The sequence below is a fragment of the Pan paniscus genome, chromosome 18 (assembly GCF_029289425.2).
Source record: "Pan paniscus chromosome 18, NHGRI_mPanPan1-v2.0_pri, whole genome shotgun sequence".
In the NCBI taxonomy this organism is placed as follows: Eukaryota; Metazoa; Chordata; class Mammalia; order Primates; family Hominidae; genus Pan; species Pan paniscus.
The window spans coordinates 33,010,990-33,025,020 of NC_073267.2; the positions used below are offsets into that span (position 1 = coordinate 33,010,990).

Consider the following 14,031-nt stretch of genomic DNA (forward strand, 5'->3'; position numbering starts at 1 on the left):
GCAGGAGAATCACTTGAACCCAGGAGGCAGAGGTTGCAGTGAGCTGAGACTGCGCCACTACACTCCAGCCTGGGTGACAGGGTGAGACTGTCTCAAAAAAAAAAAAAGAAAAGAAAAGAAAAGAAAAGAAAAGAAATGTGCCCTCTCTAGTGTGCCTCCCAGGTCACTCAGCTGATGGAAAATGGAGTCCTACTAACGTGCAGGGCTCTAGAAATTCAGCAGCGTTTCATACATGGCATCTGCCATCAAGGAAGTCACAGGAAGGTGGGAGGCAGACACAGATATCCACAATATAAAGTTTAGCCAAGTTCTTTTTTGCAAGCCTAATCATAGGTGAGGGGATGCACCCCAGAGCCACCAATCCGGCCCCTTCTGCCCCTGGGGGAAGCGTTAATGATGCCGAAATGTGTCAGAGCTCCCACCAGCCCCCTCTTCACTGCTACTCTTTCTTCCCAGGCAAAACAGGAACCACAAACCCCAGCTTCCTCTTGCAGAGTGGCTGTGGATTCTAGGGGAGGCGGAAATGGCTGAGGTGTGGATACGAGACCTGACTCACTTGAGCTGCTGTTGCCACATGTCCCCTCCCTCTCCCCCTCCCCAGTTCTAAGGTCTCCTGCTCCCACTTTGTCCTTTCTGGCCTCTTGCTTGTCCTTTATTTCCAAATGTGCACCTGAGTCCCCTGTGTGATGTACACCCATTTCCCGGGCTGCAGTGGGGGCTACTGTGGGCATCAGGGGCCGTGGGCAGGGCCTGGGGTGGGGACGCATCAGGGAGACAGGGGAAGAGGAAGTGCCTTTGGTCCTGGGGAAGGTTGGCTTGTCTTGGTGGGTGGGGACGGTCATTATCAGCTTTCTGGACACACAGACAGAGACAGACAGGATGGACTTCCTCCGGCTATACCTCCCTGGGCTGCACCAGGCCTTGAGGGGGGCACTGGTGAGAAGGGCAGACAGCTGCCAGATACTTGCACCCCATTCCCTGGGGCCTCACTTCCGGGCACCTCCCCTGGGGCCTCACCTTTCGCCTCCTCCTTCTGATCTCCTCAAACTGGAGATTGCTTTCTCAGGTTCAGGCAGACTCCTGGCCTAATATTTTCTGAATTTCAGTCCCCACCTCCAACCATGCATCCTCGTACCCCTAATCGATGCCCCTTCTGGCTCCTTCTGCAAATCCTCTTCTTCTCCTTTCAGATCCCAGTACCCTCTTCCTTAACCTGGGCTCCTCCAGCCAGGGCCCCCAGGGAAAGGGCTGGGACTCTCCTCAATGACTCTCCCCTCTCTCTTTTTTCCTAGGATTCCCTCGGCACCTTTGTCTCCTACCTCCTGGGAGATGCAGTCCCCACTGTAGAGCGGGAGGCCCAGGCGGCTGAGGAACTGGGGGCGGTGGCGGTGGGAAAGACAGGGAAGATTGTAGAGGAGGAAGCCCAGGAGGACCTGGAGGGCCTTAGAGGCAGCCAAAACGAGGGGGCTGGAAGGCTGAGAGGGCCTGGAGATGACAGAAAACGTGAAGTGGGGAGCTCAGCTGTAGAACAGACCTGGGGCTGGGGAGATGGCAGCTCCCATGGGTCCCAAGCAGAGAGGCAGGACAGTGGGGCTGGGGAGACAGCCAAGGCTGCCAGGTGCCAGGAGCCAAGCGCCCACTTGGAGGCCAGAAAGAAATCCAAGGCAGGGTCTGGGGCTTGCCAAGACAGGAGCGGCCAAGCCCAGGAGAGGCAGGAGTCCCATGAGCAGGAAGTGAACAGAGAGGAGAGGCTGAGAAGCTGGGAACAGGAGGAGGAGGAGGAAGAGGTCAGGGCAAGACAGCCAGGGATGGCCAGAGGGGCGGAGTCAGAGTGGACCTGGCATGGGGAGACGGAGGGGAAGGCTGGTGCTGTTGGGCCAAAGGCGGCAGGGGACAACCGGGAGATGGAGCAGGGGGTCAGGGGAAACTGAGGAGCCTGGGGCCGAAGGGGCTGGGAAAGGAGAAGAGGTGGTAGTGGTGGAGAAGGCCTGTGAAAGCACTAGGGCATGGGGGATGTGGGGCCCAGGGGCAGAGCCTGAGGACTGGGGAATCTTAGGCAGAGAGGAGGCCAGGACAACCCCAGGTAGGGAAGAGGCCAGGGCAATTTTAGATGGGGAGGAAGCCAGGACAATCTCAGGCGGGGAGGAGGCTGAGACAGCCTCAGGCGGGGAGGAGGCTGAAACAGCCTCAGGCAGGGAGGAGGCCGGGACAGCCTTGGGAGGGGAGGAGGCTGGGACAGCCTCGGGAGAGGAGGAGGCCGGGACAGCCTCGGGAGGGGAGGAGGCCGGGATAGCCTCAGGTGGGGAGGCTGGGAGAGCCTCAGGAGGGGAGGAGGCTTGGACGACCTCAGGCGGGGAGGAGGCCGGGACAGCCTCAGGAGGGGACGAGGCCTGGACGACCTCAGGCGGGGAGGAGGCCGGGACAGCCTTGGGAGGGGAGGAGGCTGGGACAGCCTCGGGAGAGGAGGAGGCCGGGACAGCCTCAGGAGGGGACGAGGCCTGGACGACCTCAGGTGGGGAGGCTGGGACAGCCTCGGGAGGGGAGGAGGCCGGGACAGCCTCTGGAGGTGAGGAGGCCGGGACAGCCTCAGGAGGGGACGAGGCCTGGATGACCTCAGGCGGGGAGGAGGCCGGGACAGCCTTGGGAGGGGAGGAGGCTGGGACAGCCTCGGGAGAGGAGGAGGCCGGGACAGCCTCGGGAGGGGAGGAGGCCGGGATAGCCTCGGGAGGGGAGGCTGGGACAGCCTCAGGAGGGGAGGAGGCCGGGACAGCCTCAGGAGGGGAGGAGGCCGGGACAGCCTCAGGAGGGGAGGAGGCCTGGACGACCTCAGGTGGGGAGGCTGGGACAGCCTCAGGAGGGGACGAGGCCTGGACGACCTCAGGCACAGAGGAGGCTGACCTGCTGGGAGTCAGACAGACAGAATATGGAGCAGTCCCAGGAGAAAGGCTCCTAGAGGCTACTGGAAAAGTCTGGGTCCTACAGGAGGAGGGGGATGAGGAGAGAGAGGCTGAGGTGAGCCCTTTCCCCAAACAGGCCCAGGTCCTGGGCACTGAAAGAACAGAAGAGGCTGCTGAGAGCCAGACCGCAGGGAGGGAGGCTGTGGGAGGCCAGGAGGCAGGGGAGAGCTTTGAGGGCCAGGTAGACCTGCGTGGTAAGGAGGCTGAGATGAGGCAGGACTTGGAGATCAGGGCCGACCGGGCCAGGATGGAAGAGCTGGTACAGGCAGAGGAGGCCCAGGAGGACAGAGGGAGCAGCAGGGATCCAGTGGCTGAGCTGCCCTCAGATGGAGAGGCTGAAGGCGCTGCCGACTTGGAGGCAACTCCAGAGGCCAGGCCTGAGGAGGAGCTCACAGGGGAGGAGAGTGAGGCGGCCCAGACTAGCTGTGGCCCACTGGGGGTGGAATGGGGTGGCCTCACACACAGCGTCACCAAAGGTCAGGGACCTGAGCTGATGGGGGGCACCCAGACCCCAACTAAGCAACCCGAGGAAAGGGAGGCAGGGGAGGTGGAGCTCATGGGAGTTCTGGCCCTGAGCAAAGAGGAGCAGGAGAGGAGCCTGGAGGAAGGTCCCAGGCACGCGGGGTCTGTAAAGCCTGAGGCCTCTGAGGCCTTCCCAGGAGCCTGGGAAAACCGCACAAGAAAGGACATGGAGAGAGGAAATACTCAGGAGGTTGCGGCCGATGGCGAGCAGCGGGAGGAGAAGGAGACTGCGGGAGGCCAGACCCTGGCGGCTGAGGCTGAAGGAGACCGAGAGTCTGAACTATCAGAAGTCCCAGAGGCAGGCGGGGAGGGGCTGACAACCCAGGACGCGGGATGTGGAACTGAGGAGGGAGAGGCGTCTGTCTCAGAGAACCAGGAGCTGGACGGAAGCACAGGGGCAGACGCAGGGCCTTGCCCGTCACTGGGAGAGGCCTATGCCAGAGAAACTGAGGATGAAGAGGCGGAGGCTGACAGAACATCCAGAAGAGGCTGGAGGCTGCAAGCGGTGGCTGTGGGCCTCCCGGACCGTGAGGATGCACAGACTGGCTCTGTGGCTGCTGGGATTATGGGGGGTGAGGTGGTCCCAGACATCAGCGCTGCTGGCGCTGGTGAAGCTTTGGAAGGGGCGCTTGGGCAAGGCTGGGACTCGAAAGAAAAGGAAGAGGCAGCAGCAGGAGAGCATGCAGGTGGGCAAGAATTTGGTCTGGAGGGCTCAGCAGAGGAAGAGGTGACTGGCAGAGGCAGCCAAGTAGAGGCTTTTGAGTCCAGGGAGGGAGGACCTTGGGGAGGGCGGGTAGAGGCCAAGGAATCTGCAGGCGCAGAGGACAGCTGTGGGCTGGATCCCGCGGGCTCCCAGACAGCGAGGGCAGAGGGGATGGGAGCCATGGTGGAGGCTGGGGGGCTTCTAGAAGAGTGGACGCTGTTGGAAGAAGAGGCTGTTGGATGGCAGGAGAGAGAACAGAGGGAAGACAGTGAGGGGCGGTGTGGGGACTACCACCCTGAGGGAGAGGCACCAAGGCTCCTTGATGCAGAGGGTCTCATGGTGACCGGGGGCCGGAGGGCAGAGGCCAAGGAGACTCAGCCAGAAAGCCTGGAACACGTCAGGGGCCAGGAGGAGCAGCCAACACACCAGGCCCCTGCAGAAGCTGCACCGGAGTCAGTCGGGGAAGCCGAGACGGCTGAGGCCATGGGCAGTGCCAGAGGAGGTGCTGCCAACAGCTGGAGCGAGGTGAGGGCTCTTAGTGGCGTCTCGGGGGGAACGAGTGGAATCCCGAAGCTGGCCCCATGGTCCTCTGTGCCCCCTTTCCTGCAGGCCCCGCTCCCCGGGTCCCTCCTAGACGTCTCTGTCCCAAGGAGTCGCGTGCACCTCTCGAGAAGCTCCTCACAGCGTCGCTCCCGGCCCTCTTTTCATCGGACTCCGGCCTGGGAGCAGCAGGAGGAGCCCCCAGCCCCCAACCCTCCTGAGGAGGAGCTGTCAGCTCCTGAGCAGAGACCCCCTCCAGCTGGAGGAACCCCTGGAGCCAAGCCCTCTGAGGCATGATGGGACCCCGGTGCCAGCCAGGAGAAGGCCCCTGGGACACGGGTAGGCACAGGGCAACTCAGCTGGGGTGGGGAAGAGACCGCGGGCACCTGGGAACCTGTTCTCACGGGCCTGACTTCCGCCTCCAGGTTTGGCCTCGTGCACCCTGGCATGATGCAGGAGCTGCAAGCCCGTCTGGGCCGGCCTAAGCCCCAGTGACTGAGACCCGGTGCTCTGGGAGCCAGGCCCTGAGTGGGTGCCAGAAGGCTTGCTCCAATGCCACTGAGCCCTGCTCCCTCTGCCACTGTGGACACATCCTCTCCACCCTCTGGGCCTCAGTGTCTTGATGTATCATTCATGGAGCAGGCAAAACCAGACGTCTGGGAAGACCGTGAACTTAAGGAGTCTGATTCTCCAACACAGGCTGGTGGACCACCTACCCCACTGAGACCACCTCTCAGGGTGCCTGCCCTGGTTCCTCCCCAGCCTGAGTCAGCTGTCTGGACTGCAAGGAGGCTGGGCACGGGGGCTCATGCCTGTCACCCCAGAGCTTTGGGAGGCCAAGGTGGGAGGATCGCTTGAGACCAGGAGTTCGAGACCAGCCTGGGCAGCATAGCAAGACCCCCATCTTTTAAAAACAAAATAAAACAATAAAGACTGCAAGGAAGACTGAGGGAACAGCGACCATTTTCCTTACAGGCCTTCCTCTCTAACTCCCACTTCCCAGCCCAACTCCCTGCACCAAGACCCTCAGAACTGGGCAGGGATAACACAAACCTCTGGAGTTGCATCCAGGCCAAAGGAAGGCGGTTAGGAGGGCTTAAGGAGCACTGTTCAGAATCAAAGATGAGCTGCCTTGAGCTTCCAAAACGGTAGCTCGGCCTCAGGATGCTGCTGGTTACTATGGCAACTGCCTGCCTGAGCAGGACATAGTAGGGGAAGGTGGGCCAGAGACCCCAAAAATGTAGGAGCAGAGAGGGGTTCAGGATGGCTAGAGGTTGCTGACCCCGTTCCAGGCTGCCCTGCCCTCTGGGTGTCAGACAGCCCTTACCCGAAGAGAAGCGGAGGCCAGGGGTGGATGAAAGTGCTTTATTGGGCACCCAGCATGGGGGCTTGGCCCGAGGAGGACCATCAGGCCCCAAGACAATAAATAAACCATCATCTCCCTAAACAATAAATAAATATCCAAGAAATAAATAGCTGGCGAGGACCAGAGGGGCTTTCAGTTACTGGGTAGGGCCTGGGGCAGGGGGCTGGAAGAGCCCTCCCTTGTCCAAGGCTGATGATGCGAAGGCTGCCCTGATGCCAAGACTCCAGTCCTAAAGTTCTAAAGGGTGGGGGGCAGGGGGCTAAGAAGCCACCGATCAGGGCTGGGGGCTCAATGTTGGGAACCCCAAGGGCCAGACTGAGTGCCCAGCCTTGGACAGCAGCAGCAACTCCCGCACGGCCCGAGATAAGACGAGCTCCAAGGAGTGCAGCAGGCGGTAGGTGGAGAGGAGCTGGGGCCAGGACACCTGGGCCGGCCCCTGTAAGGCGCTGCCCAGTGCCCCTGGGAGCAGCCCCTTCCTCTCCTCCTCCTCCTTTTCCTCCTCCTCCTCCTCCGGGAGGTTGAATCCCGCAGCCAGCACCTGTGAGGAGAGGCCATGGGTCAGGGAGGGGCCAGGCCGAGAACCTGAGAGGAATCCTCATTCCCTATTCATGCCCAGCGGTTCCCAATGACATCAGTGACCACAAGGTCATGATTTCCCCGGACATTCCCTGCTTGATCTTCCATGATGTCACCTGCTAACGCGTCTCACCTGATCTTTCGGTTCGAGAAAATGGAAGTCAAGGAGCAAGAGGATGCTCACAGAGCTAGATCACCCCAAGGACTGCGCCGAGGCGTGGGGTTCAGGAAGTTTCTCTCTGCTGTGAAAGTTGCTTTTGGGTCGGGTCAGCAACAGGCAGAGGGTGACATAGCTCAGATTCCCTGCTGCTTGCCATTCCTCTCTCTCTCTCTTTCTTGGGAGTCCCGCTCTGTCGCCCAGGCTGGAGTGCAGTGGGGTGATCACGGCTCACTGCAACCTCTGTCTCCCCAGTTCAAGCAATTCTCCTACCTCAGCCTCCTGAGTAGCTGGGACTACAGAAGCACACCACCACGCCCGACTAATTTTTGTATTTTTAGTAGAGATGGGGTTTTACCATGTTGGCCAGGCTGGTCTCGAACTCCTGACCTCAAATGATCCACCCGCTTTGGCCTCCCAAAGTGCTGGGATTCCAGGCGTGAGCCACCACGCCCAGCCCTGCTGCTTGCATTTTCTATTCTCGTTTCATTAAGTGTAAAATTCTGATTTCCCTTTGAAAGGTTCTGGAGGATCTGGGTGACATCAGAGAATCAGAGGGAGAAAGGAAACAGGAGGCAGACGCTGTGCTGGGCACTCAGGACACACCCCGAGTGACCTCACAGCCCAATGGCCTCCTGTTGAAGATGGAGCCCCAGGAGAATGCGAAGATTGAGGGATGGCACCAGGGCCTGGTGTGGCTGTGTGTGCGCGCACACACACGCACACACTCACACACATACTCATTCTCACAATGCACCCACACACTCATTCCCATACAGTCACATTCACACAAAACACATTCATGGCTGGGCACGGTGGCTCACGCCTGTAATGCCAGCACTTTGGGAAGCCGAGGCGGGCAGAGCACGAGGTCAGGAGTCTGAGACCAGCCTGGCCAACATGGTGAAACTAAAAATACAAAAAAATTAGCCGGGCATGATGGTGCATGCCTGTAGTCCTAGCTACTCAGGAGGCTGAGGCAGGAGAATTGCTTGAACCTGGGAGGCAGATATTACAGTGAGCTGAGATCGCACCGCTGCACTCCAGCCTGGGCGACAGAGTGAGACTTAGTCTCAGAAAAAAAAAAAAATCGTTCACGTACCCACACACTCTCACACTCACACTCATCCTCACACACTGACATACCTATACCCAAACTCTCACCCACACACCTCACTTTCACACTCACAACACTCACATTCACACACCCACCCACACACTCCCACACTCTTACACTCACAGTCCCATACACTCACACAGTCTCACACTCATGGACCTACACACACACGGTCACGCTCACACTCATACAGACCCACACACACTCACAGTCACACCCACACACACACTCACAGTCACACACTTTCACACTCACAGACCCACACACTCACAGTCACACACTCACACACGGACCCACATACACACAGTCATGCTCACACTCATACAGCCCCCCACACACACACTCACAGTCACACCCACACACTCTCACAGTCAGGTACACTCACACAGACCCCCACACACACACTCTCACACTCACGGACCCACACCCTCACACACAGTCATGCTCACACTCATACAGACCCACATGCACTCACAGTCACACCCACACACTCTCACACTCACAGACCCACACTCACACACTCTCACAGTCACACTGTCACACTCATGGACCCACACAGTCACACTCACACTCTCACACTCATGAACCCACACACTCATGGACACTCAGTCACACTCACACTCTCACACTCACACACACTCAGAGCATGGGATCACTGAATGAGCCAGCGAGTCTTCTTTCCCACGTGGTCTGGGGTGGTGGAGGGTGGCCGGGCTCTACCCGGAAGCGGAGGTGCCGCTGCAGATCGCGGAGGTCCAGCCTCATGGCCCACAGCTGCATCCTCTCCATGTTGGTCCAGCGGCCCTGGGTCCCCAGCCCTCCCAGCAGGGCATGGAAGGGCTGAAGCGTGGTGGAGATGAAGCAGAGACGCTCCGGGTCCTGAAGGGGAGGGAGATGGTCAGGAAAGGCCCACAGGCCAAGGATGGCCATATCACACCCACCCCCTCCCTATCCGGGTCTCCTTCCCATTCCACGCTCCAGCCTCCAGTCCATCCCTGTAGCTCTTCCCCAACCTCAGCCCAGCTGTGTCCCCATTCCTTCCATCTCCACTGTCTGGGACATTTGTCCCATCTCCTTTTCCAGCCTCCCTTTCACTCCTATGCCAATGATCTTCTCTAACCCACCCCCTCTCAGTCCCTGAAGCACTCTCCATCCACAGCCCTGTTCCCTTCCCTCCTCCACCATCCCATCATACCTCCTGCCCATGTGTTTCCATCCCATCTTCAGCCTCATTCCCATTCCTAACCCCAACTCCATCCTTCCTCCATGTGCCCAGACTCACTCTTTCCATCTTTCCATCCCATCTCCAACCTCATTCCTAACCCTATTCCATTCCCTTCCCCACCAGCAATCCCCATCCCTTCTCCATCCCATGCTTAACGTTCACCCTCATCATCACCTTCTCATCTCTAACTATCCGCATTCTCACCCCCAGTGCCACCTCCACCCACCCTCCATGCTGCTGTGATCTCTCTCCAGCCTCATTCCAGTCCCATGCCTGCCGCGTTCCATGCCTAGCTCCACTCTTACCTCTTCCCAACCCCACTTCCTTATTCCAGCTTCATCTTTATTGTTGGTTTGTTTTGAGATGGAGTCTCGCTCTGTTGCCCAGGCTGGAGTGCAGTGGCATGATCTCATCTCACTGCAACCTCCACCTCCTGGGTTCAAGTAATTCTCCTGCCTCAGCCTCCCGAGTAGCTGGGATTACAGGCGCACAGCACCATACCCGGCTAATTTGGTATTTTTAGTAGAGGTGGGGTTTCTTCATGTTGGTCAGGCTGGTCTCGAACTCCTGACCTCAGGTGATCCACCCACATCAGCCTCCCACAGTGCTGGGATTACAGGCGTGAGCCACCGAGCTCAGCTAATTTTTGTATTTTTTAGTAGAGATGGGGTTTCGCCATGTTGGCCAGGCTGGTCTTGAACTCTTGACCTCAGGTGATCCGCCCTCCTCAGCCTCCCAAAGTGCTGGGATTACAGGCATGAGCCACCACGCCTGGCAGTTTATTTATTTTTCTGAGACAGGGTTTCCCTCTGTTCTCCATCCTGGAGTCCAGGATCATAACTCACTGCAGCCTCCAACTCCTGAGCTCAAGCAATCCTCCCATGTCAGCCTCCTGAGTAGCTGGGACCAAAGGTGTACACCACCATGCCTGGCTAACTCTTAAATTTTTTTTTGTAGAGACAAAGTTTCACTATGTTGCCCAGACTGGTCTTGAACTCCTGGCCTCAAGCAGTCCTTCCACCTGGGCCTCCCAAAGTGCTGGGTTTATAGGTGTAAGTCACCATGCCTGTCTTTCATCTCTATGTCCAATGACATATTCAGCCTTATCCAGGTTCTATCCCCAATGCATCTCCAGCTCAATCTCCAGCCTCATCTTGCACCCTGGCCCCAGCCTATCACAAGCTTCCCGCCCCACTCCACCAGCCCTCACTCACAGAGAGGCGGCGCCAGGCCTGGAAGGTCAGGGAAACACCAGGGAGCTGCTCTCCCAGGGGCAGGAGGTACAGGTTCACTCCTGGCAGGTGAGATTCTGCCTGGGGGGCAAGGTCTGTTAGTGGGGGCCAGAAGGGATTGGGGGTCTGCCCATCTCCAGCACCAGCTGCATTAGGGGGACTTACAAAGCGGTGGGCCTGGCCCCGAACCTTGGAGAGCAGCTTCCTGGCAAGATGCAGGCTGACTGTGAACTCCCTTCGCAGCTCCTGCAGGCTCAGCTGGGGCCTCCCTGGGGGCCTTGGGAATCCCCAGACACCAGCTTGAACCAGGAGCAAGGGAAGCAGCAACAGGCTGAGCCCTGGAGAGATGGGAAGAGGGTGGCAAGACAGGGAGAGAGCTTGAGAACTCGGGAGAAGGAAGGGAACATGCCTTTTCTGAGCCTGTGCTAGCTGTGAGCACGGTGCAGGCACTTTGACCAGCATCATTCCTCTGCGTCCTCAAAACCACAATGGAGGCTGGGTGCGGTGACTCACACCTGTAATCCCAACAATTTAGGAGACCGAGGCGGGCGGATCACCTGAGGCCAGGAGTTCAAGACCAGCCTGACCAACATGGCGAAACCCTGTCTCTACTAAAAATACAAAAATTAGTCGGGCGTGGTGGTGCATGCCTGTAATCCCAGCTACTCAGGAGGTTGAGGCAGGAGAATCGCTTGAACCTGGGAGACAGAGGCTGCAGTGAGCTAACACCACTGTGCTCCAGCCTGGGCGACAGAGCCAGACTCTGTCTCAAAAAAACAAAACAAAACAAAACAAAACCCCACGATGCAGCCAGCACGGCCCCCATATGGCATCTCCGCATGGTGTGCCCACTTTTGCAAAAAGACCAGAAGCCTGGTCCTTTTTTTTTTTTTTGAAACAGAGTTCTGTTCTATCACCCAGGCTGGAGTGTAGTGGTGTGATCACAGCTCATTGTAGCCTTGAACTCCCGGGCTCAAGTGATCCTCTCGCCTCAGCCTCCCAAGTAGCTGGGATCACAGGGACACACCATTGTGCCTAACTGTTTCTATTTTTTTGTAGAGACAGGGTCTCACTATGTTGCCCAGGCTGGTCTTGAACTCCTAGCCTCAAGAGATCTTCCCGCCTCAGCCTCCCAAATTGCTGGGATCACAGGCATGAGCCACTGTGCCGGGACAGAGACTGGATTTTGACCCCCATAAACTCCCTTGGCCAAATGCCTTTTTCAGTGAGCAACCTGCACAACCACGTGTGGCAGCCTCAGTGCTATTGTTCTCCCCAATTTGCAGATGAGGCTCAGTGAGGTTGCCTTGCTCAAGGTCAAATAGCCAGAAGGTGGGAAGCCAGGACTGGATTCCAGGTTTTTCCAAATGCAGAGCCCATGGGTTTTCCCCAGAGAATGCAGAGGGAGGCAGCCATCTGCCCCAGGAGTGGGCACACCATGTTCTGCCAAGGATTCTTTGGGCTCAGCCAAGCGACTCTGATGGCTTGAACTGGCCATGAGGTCCCCAGGGATGGGCTGGCAATGCCAGAGGCTCTATTCCAGGGAGTCAAAAGGACAGGTTTGTCCAGTTTCCACCACGGCAGGTGGATCCTAGCAGGGTAACCTGCCTGGGGCGAATCCACAGTATGGGAGCTTTTGTTTTTTTAAGACAGATTCTCACTCTGTCACCCAGGCTGCAGTGCAGTGGCGCGATCTCGGCTCACTGCAACCTTCACCGCGATCTCGGCTCACTGCAACCTTCACCTCCCAGGTTAAAGCAATTATCCTGCCTCAGCCTCCTGAGTAGCTGGGATTACAGCCATGTGCCACCACGCCTGGCTAATTTTTATTATTTTTAGTAGAGAGGGGTTTTGCTGTGTTGGCCAGGCTGGTCTCCAACTCCTGACCTCAGGTGATCCGCCTGCCTTGGCCTCCCAAAGTGCTGGGATTACAGGCGTGAGCCACTGCGCCTGGCCAACATTCTACTTTTTAAGTGAAAATTAGAATTAAAAAAAATGAAAAAAAAATCTGTTTTCATTAACCTGGTGGCTGCCTACTACTTACAGATTTTATCCTCTCCTTTATTATTATTATTATTATTATTGTTATTATTATTATTATTATTATTGAGATGGAGTCTCGCTCTGTCCCCCAGGCTGGAGTGCAGTGGCATGATCTCGGCTCACTGCAAGCTCTACCTCCCAGGTTCACGCCATTCTCCTGCCTCAGTCTCCTGAGTACCTTGGACTACAGGCACCTGCCACCATGCCTGGCTAATTTTTTGTATTTTTAGTAGGGATGGGGTTTCACCGTGTTAGCCAGGATGGTCTCGATCTCTTGACCTTGTGATCCACCCCCCTCGGCCTCCCAAAGTCCTGGGATTACAGGTGTGAGCCACCGCACCCGGCCTCCTTTTTTTTTTTTTTTTTTTTGAGACAGAGTCTTGCTCTGTTGCCCAGGCTGGAGTGCAGTGGCTCTATCTCAGCTCACCACAACCTCTGCCTCCTGGCTTCAAGTGGTTCTCCTGCTTCAGCCTCCCGAGTAGCTGGGATTACAGGTGCCCACCATCACGCCTGGCTAATTTTTGTATTTTTAGTAGAGACAGGGTTTCACCATGTTGGCCAGGCTGGTCTTGAACTCCTGGCCTCAGGTGATCCACTCACTTCGGCCTCCCAAAGTGCTGGGATTACAGGAGTGAGCCACTGCGCCCAGCCAGTTTAATGTGTTTTATTTTATTTTATTTATTTATTTTGTTTTTTGAGATGGAGTTTCGCTCTTGTTGCCCAGGCTGGAGTGCAATGGTGTGATCTTGGCTCACCACAACCGCCGCCTCCCGGGTTCAAGTGATTCTTCTGCCTCAGCCTCCCGAGTAGCTGGGATTTCAACAAGCATGTGCCACAATGCCCGGCTAATTTTGTATTTTTAGTAGAGACGGGGTTTCTCCATGTTAGGCTAGTCTCAAACTCCCGACCTCAGGTGATTCACCCGCCTCAGCCTCCCAAAGTGCTGGGATTACAGGCGTGAGCTACTGCTCCCAGCCAGATGGACTATTAATTATTAATAGACCCTTCCTGGCCAGGCACCGTGGCTCATGCCTGTAATCCCAGCACTCTGGGAGGCTGAGACGGGCAGACCATGAGGTCAAGAGATGGAGACCATCCTGGCCAACATGGTGAAAACCAGTCTCTACTAAAAATTAGCTGGGCGTGGTGGCATGTGCCTGTAGTCCCAGCTACTTGGAAGGCTGAGGCAGGAGAATCGCTTGAACCTGGGAGGTGGAGGTTGCAGTGAGCCGAGATCGCGCCACTGCACTCCAGCCTGGCGACAAAGTGAGACTCCATCTCAAAAAAATAAAAATAAAAATAAAATAAAATAAACACTTCCATCTATTTGTCTGAGACCTTCTATCTCATATGTAGGCAATTCTAGGAGAGGTTGGGGTTACAAGGAAGTTGAGGGCAATGGTGAGAATAACCTAAAAGCTTGGGAGTGGTTATTCCCAAGAACTCTCATCTTGTGGACAAAGGAGGGTTGGAGAAATAGAACCTTTGATTCTATTTTAAAAGGCTCAGGGAGGCCAAGCAAAGTAGCTCATGCCTGTAATCCCAGCACTTTGGGAGGCAGAGGTGGGAGAATCACCTGAGGTCAGGAGTTCG

At 57.0% G+C, this 14,031-nt stretch overlaps 1 pseudogene; it reads left to right on the forward strand.

Annotated features, from left to right (window-relative positions):
- The first annotated feature begins 687 nt into the window (after positions 1 to 687).
- LOC117978927 (apolipoprotein B receptor-like) lies at positions 688 to 9,631 on the forward strand (annotated as a pseudogene).
- Positions 9,632 to 14,031: the final 4,400 nt, after the last annotated feature.